Consider the following 6,477-nt stretch of genomic DNA (forward strand, 5'->3'; position numbering starts at 1 on the left):
ATTTCTTACTCCAATGCACTCTGATTTCACCCATGAAATTGTCCCACCAGGATGCTGGCAATAACAGAACAGGGCAGGCCAAGGGGAGGTCAGGCAGGGACCTTTGTTCTGGACAGGCACATGTGAGGGCCAGGAAAGTCAGCTGAGGTGGAGTGGACAGACAAGGTCCACTGGTTTGGAGTGGAAGACCGGGATCCAGAGTCCGGGAGGTCGATGAGAAGGCAAGCCCCAGCTTCCAGCAGGCACCTCAAAGGTGGGCACAGGCCATTTTCCCCAGCATCTGAAATGGGTGGCCCCAAGCCAGTAGGGCTTATCTGGGTGTGGTCCTGACCCTGATTGAGGCAGAGAAATGGAATCATGAATACTAGAGCTTAGGGGACTTCCAGGACCCTCTTCTGGAGTCCCCCAAAGACCCTGAAGGCAGTAAGAAGCACCTTGTGTGCTTATTAAGCATAGAGCCTTGGGACCTGAACCAACCCCTCCTGAAGCTTGGTCACCGAGGTATCTGACAAGCACCTCAGGTGACCTGATCTCAGAAAGTCTGGGAAACACTCATCTATCCAGTGGTTTTCAGGCTGGGCCACACAGAGTCCCAAGGTCTTAAAGCTTCTTTACAGCCACAGAAGGATGAGGTAAGAATGATAGGGAAGGCTTGGCTGTATAAAACTTGAGGCTCCCCCACCCCACTTCAATCTGATAATGGTGAATAATAGCAAATGCTTATCAAACCTTTCTATACTAAGTACTTGCCATACATGTATTATCTCATTAATCCTGACAATAACTCTATGAAGTGGGTATGCATTGTTGTCATCCTGTTTTGTGAATGAGAAAACTAAGGTGTGGCAGATAAGGTCACTGAACCAGTAAGTGGCAGAGCTGGCATTCAAATGATAAAACTCCTCACCATCATGTTATGCCAACCTTGGAGCAGCTCCCTTGTATTTGTTTTCTGTGTTATGGGGTATCTTGTAGTATTTAGTCTATGAAATGGACTCCACTGCCAATAAAGATGTGAAAACACATATGCAGTCTGATCCCTACCTTTTATATAAGAAGAATCAAAGGCCCAGAGAGGTGACCTTCTAGTCCCAAGAGCACAAAATGGAGACATAAAGTTTGGGACCTGGCCTGAACAAGGTTGATGGTTTCCCTAAGAGGCCCACTCTGAACTAGGCTCTTCCCCAAGCCAGCTGTGTGCCCTGGGCCAGGATGGTCTGTGACCTTTCCACCTGCAGCCGGGAAGGCCGCCTGATTTCCTAAGGCTGGCGGAGACCATCTGCTGAGAAAGAGTTATGGCCCCTGTGGAGGGCTGGATTGGGTAGGAAGGATGTTTAGCCAAAGGGGAAACAAAGGTCAGGGTGTAGTGTGAGTAAATTTCTCATCTCGTTACATGGGACCTTGACTCCTTTGTTAGTCTGCCTCCAGTCCTTAGGAATGCAACTGTTCCTCTTTCATTCCTGTTCTAATTAATGTCCATGTGGCTGGGGCTTCCTGAAAGGGTGAAATATTTTCTCTAGAGGTTGCTATATTTCAGGTACTGGTGACATTTCTTCTTCCCAGGGGCTGGTTCATCAATCACTTGGAGATGTTTTGCAACCGAAGGGCAAATGCATTTCTCAGAGCAGTAGCCTCCACCCTAATCCCCAAGCCAAAGCCGCACCATCAAGAAAGGGCTTGGGAAGCAGCCAGCCCCTGTCGTCCAAAACCTAGCATCTGGGAAGTGAATGTGCTGCCTTCTGCTCCCACTGGGGAATGGACACACCACAAGATGCCTGTGAGTCCTGTTTCTGAAGCATCTGGGTGTCTGCCCACTGTCCCTCGGGCGGGGTGGGGCGGGGGGGAGAGAAGGGTTTTAGAAGCTGCACACTCTTTGTTTAAGGAATCCAGCTGAGCCTCCAAGTTGATTTATTTGATTGATCATCCAAGACCCAGTGTTTTTTCCAGGGCTCCTGTCAAAACCAGCTTTCCATGTTGAGAAATCAATTTTCCTCACTTGGTGGAAATGCCTTTCCAAAACATATGGCTAAGAGGCCTTCATTCTCTGAGATACTTCTTGAATGATGTGCCTCTTGACACATCTCAAAGGGGTTTAGATTAGACAAAGTCTTGGCTGCGTTTATGGCCCCCTTCTCCATTCATATTTCTAAAGAAGGTGATACTGTCACATAGCTTGTAAGCAGCTCTCCTCATTACCAGCAGATGGATCGCAGACAACTTCTGCTTACATTTTTCCAAGTGGTAATATCCCTGATATATCTTAGCAGAAAGTCCCATGCTAAGCAAATCTGACCAAGGAAATCTGATGTTTGCAGCAAGAGGCGGCATTGTAATGCCACGTGTCGAAGGAAAGTCTGGGAAAAAGGATGAGTAGCTAAGATGAGAGCAGAAGAGCAGAGTGAATTTGGAAGGGAGGCACACTTACCTCTTAGGGTTTTTTTCTGGCTGGGCCTAAGAATTAAATTGACACAAGACAGACAGATCAATAGGAGAAAAGCATACAATATATTTAATACCTAAGGAAATGAAGACCCAAAGAAATGGGGAAATCTACTTGCTCTTATAGTAGGTTAAACAAAGAGAGGCCGTTGTGGGAAAGTGACTAAACTATGTGGGGTGGCGAAAGGAAGCGAACAATTATTTTAACGTCCATTTGTATAAATTTTATCAATCTCAACTTATCCTTGATGATAAGAATGTTGCTTTTCTGGTATAGGGAAGTCATCTTCACATGAGAATTCCATCTCCTGTTCTTATGAAAAAGAAGGAAGGTCAGAGTGTTTTTCTTGCATCTGCTGTTTTTCAAGTGCCTTTGCCTCAGAATAGTCACTATGCCAGAGCAGCATCTTCTGGGCTGGCATCTTCTGAACTCCCTGACAATGCAGTATAAAGGGAGGCAGCGTAAGGTGGTAGCTAAGAGCACTAGGCTTCTGACTAACCTGGGTTTGAATCCTGGCTCTGCCACTTCCCAGCTGTGTCTCTGTGAGCAAATTCTTCATTCTTGGTGGCTTCATCTGAAAATAGAACTTACTTCATGGAGTTATTAAATGAGTTAATGGATATGAAACATTTGGCCCTATGCCTGGCACACAGTATGTGCTCAATAAATGTTAGCTGTTATTATTCACCCTTTCTTGGGACATGATAGTGGATCCCCTGGCTTAGCATGGGGCCTGGCCAATGAAGTTTTCATTTATCCATATATATATATTGAAGGAAGGGAGAGAGAGAGAAAGAGAGAGAGAGAGAGAGAGAGAGAGAGAGAGAGAGAGAGAGAAACATCAATGATAAGAGAGAATCATTGACTGCCTCCTGCACTCCCCACAGTGGGGATCCAGCCCACATCCCAGACATATACCCTGACCAGGAATCGAACCGTGGTATTCTGGTTCATAGTTGTACATGCAACCACTGAGCTGCGCCAGCCAGGCGCTTTTTATTCGTCCTTGACTGAGATTTCTCAACCATTTGGGCTGCTATGTTTTCCAGGAAAGTCGGCAAGTGGAGTAGACGACCCTAACCTGCATAGGACTTGGGTTCAACTTCCTAAAAGCAAGGTGGCTGGAAGGCAGGTGATGCACAGAGGTGAGGCACTCAGTCTCCTGCCCACTTCATGCTGCCATTTCAGAAGGGATTTTTCAGTTGATTAAAGAGAGGAGACACCAATTACATTCAGTTCTTCCTTATAGAGAGAAGACTTGCCAGGTCTTTGCAAGCCCAATCTCATCCCAGCACCCTCCTCCCTTTCCCCCCCCCCCCCCACCCCCAAGGCAGAACGCATGTATCTCTTTTTCTATCTCTTCAAAAGGAGGATGAATGACTCTCAGATAAATACACAAATGGCAAGAATAATTAAATCTGGCAGTGCTTGAAATAAATTCCTGGCCTGTTCCTGTTTTTCTACCCCCATGGGCCTGGGTCTCTCATTCCTGGCCTAGGTAGAGTCCTTGAGCAGAAAGAAATAACAAACACTGGTGGTGCTAGTGGCGAAGTGCAGTCAACCATGCATATGAACTGCAGGGAAAGTGCCCCAGCTAGAGCCTCCAGGGCTGTCCTATGGGTTGGTGCAGCTGTCTAATAAAAGACCATTTTCGTAATCAGTGTTCAGTGAAAACGTATCATTTTCATTTATAGAAATAGTGAAGCCACCTGCTATTTAAAGGCCTCCTCCTCCTCCTCTTCCTCACCCCAGGGCTGAATCTTCCAGCTCACCCCCTCAGCCAGCTGCGTCTTGTCAAAGTTCCAATCTCCTCCTCCAGAAACATAAATCTCTCTGTCCACCCCATGTGCATTGCTTTTTATACTCTCTGTCTGGAGTCAGGGATTATGGCCTCACCCACCAAAATAGCTTCACTGAAAGCGGTCAGCTGAGGAGGAACTAGGTGTACCCTATCAAGTGAAGAGAAAATAGGTGACAGGTCTTCTTCAGAGTCCCAACTCACTGATTCACTCCCCACCCATTCCCACAGAGCTCCGGCTGAGTCAAGCATGACAACTGAGAGGGCGGAGAGGTGAGAGGAAGAGAAGAAAATGCTGCTGCAAAGACAGGAGCCCAGGAGCCCAGAGTGAAAGGAAGGGCCTCAGAGCAAGCAGAAGGAAAAAAGCAAAACCAAAAGACAGATGCAATAAAATCTCAATTAGCCAGCCGGCTTGGGGAATAGGGCATTTTTGTTAGCAGAAATTTCTAGTTCCCTGTGCACAGAACCAAAATCTTTTTGTCTTAACCCTTGATTTAGAAAAGCTTTCCATATATGTTAGTTCAATTTCTTATCTCCATTACAGATAGAGAACATGGGAACTTACAGGACCTTAAAGGGCAGCAGTCTAGACGTGAATACCCATGTCTAGACTGGAGAGTGTACAAGGAAGGGTCCCAGCCTAGGTGAATTATATGAGGAACCCCTCTGCTTATCCTGAAAGTAAAATCTCTGATATAAACCTGCTTCTTGTCATGTTTTTGACTTACCTTTATTATGGATTGCTGAGAATTTTTGTTAAAATTTAACTATGTAGTCTATCTGTATCCATTCTTGGGAACTCAACTTGAATATCACCTCCTCTGGGAAGCCTGATTACTCCTCCCTTTCTCCCCCTCAGGCCCTCCCCGTTATTTCACTCTTTGCTTAGCATACTGTGTTAAATAATTTGCTAACATGGGATACAGTGGCCAGGTGACTGATCCTACTTGTTGAGAAGCGAAACTCCAAGTCTTTGCCATGGGATAGTAGTAAGTCCAATTACTTGTGAACTCCCAGAAGGCAGAAAACAAGGTCTTTTTTTACTATTAAACCCTAGCTCATGGCCAGAAATGAGGGAGGGGAGGAGGGAAGAGAAAAAGGAGGAGAGATTCTATAAACAGATAAGAAAGAAGATAGAGAAAGCATTTATAGACTTGGTGAGTTCATCTTAATTCTGAGACATTCCTTGTCTTGTTTCCTCGGATCTGTAAAACAAAGTGCCTCCAACCCTGTTTCTGAGATCTGTAACAACTCAGAAAGATGATATTCCTCTCTCTGTAAACGAATCCACTCTCTAAATGAACTGTAGGGGTGGGGGTGGAGTGGGGTGGAAGTTTAGGGGAAAAAACCAGTCAGCAGGTATCAAGAGCCAAATAGACACAAGTTATCAACATAAGAAATGTCTAAACCCGAAGAAAATTTTTATAAGAGTTCATTTGAGCCAAACTGATGACATGTGTTAGAGAACAAGCTTTGGAGAAGAACCATTTTTGCAGCTTTTCATCTGAAATTAAGAAAGTTAAGAAAGGTTACATGGAGGTGGGGGTGGGGGGGAAGCAAAGTGAGGATTGAATTACAAGATGGTCGACAAGATTATGAGCTCTCTAGAGGATGGTTAAGGCTTATTTCTAGGGTGTGTTAGCCTAGATACACAGAAACAATGGATAGGGCTTGCTTAAGGCAAAGATAAACCTTGTACTAAAATGTTATGTTGGGATTTGGGGGTAACTATGACTACCCTCCACGACCTACTCAGTTAGGAATTTATAATCAGATCACTCTATGAGGTTACTTTCCATTAAAGCCCCTTTTTGTCCACAGTGTCAGATCTATGGAAGTTGAATATGAAGATAGATTGGAGACCAACCAAGAGATAGATGGCCAACTCCACTTAATAAAGGTAAGTCAAAAACATGACTTATGGCTGAGTCTGTAGGCCATAATAAAAAGTCACCCAAACAGTCCTTGTTGGGCCATAACCTGTTGCTGAGAATGGAAAACCAGGAGTAAAGCAAAAAGAGGGCAGGACCCTGGCCTTGTTTTCCATCATACCATCCTGGTTGTGCCACGTCTCTGGGCTTAGAGACAGCTGCCTGCCCTCTGGCCCTTGGCCCATTAGCATGGGAGGTCCACGGAAGGAGCAGGCAGGGCTGATATCTGGGGGATTAGCTCCATCTGCCCTGAGCTCAGCAGAAATCTCTCATCTTTCCCTTCCCTGATCCTTCTCCTAGTGCCTGAC

Source organism: Myotis yumanensis, unplaced genomic scaffold (assembly GCF_028538775.1).
Source record: "Myotis yumanensis isolate MYYU_CA2020_CCGP unplaced genomic scaffold, mMyoYum1.0.hap1 SCAF_4, whole genome shotgun sequence".
Taxonomy (NCBI): Eukaryota; Metazoa; Chordata; class Mammalia; order Chiroptera; family Vespertilionidae; genus Myotis; species Myotis yumanensis.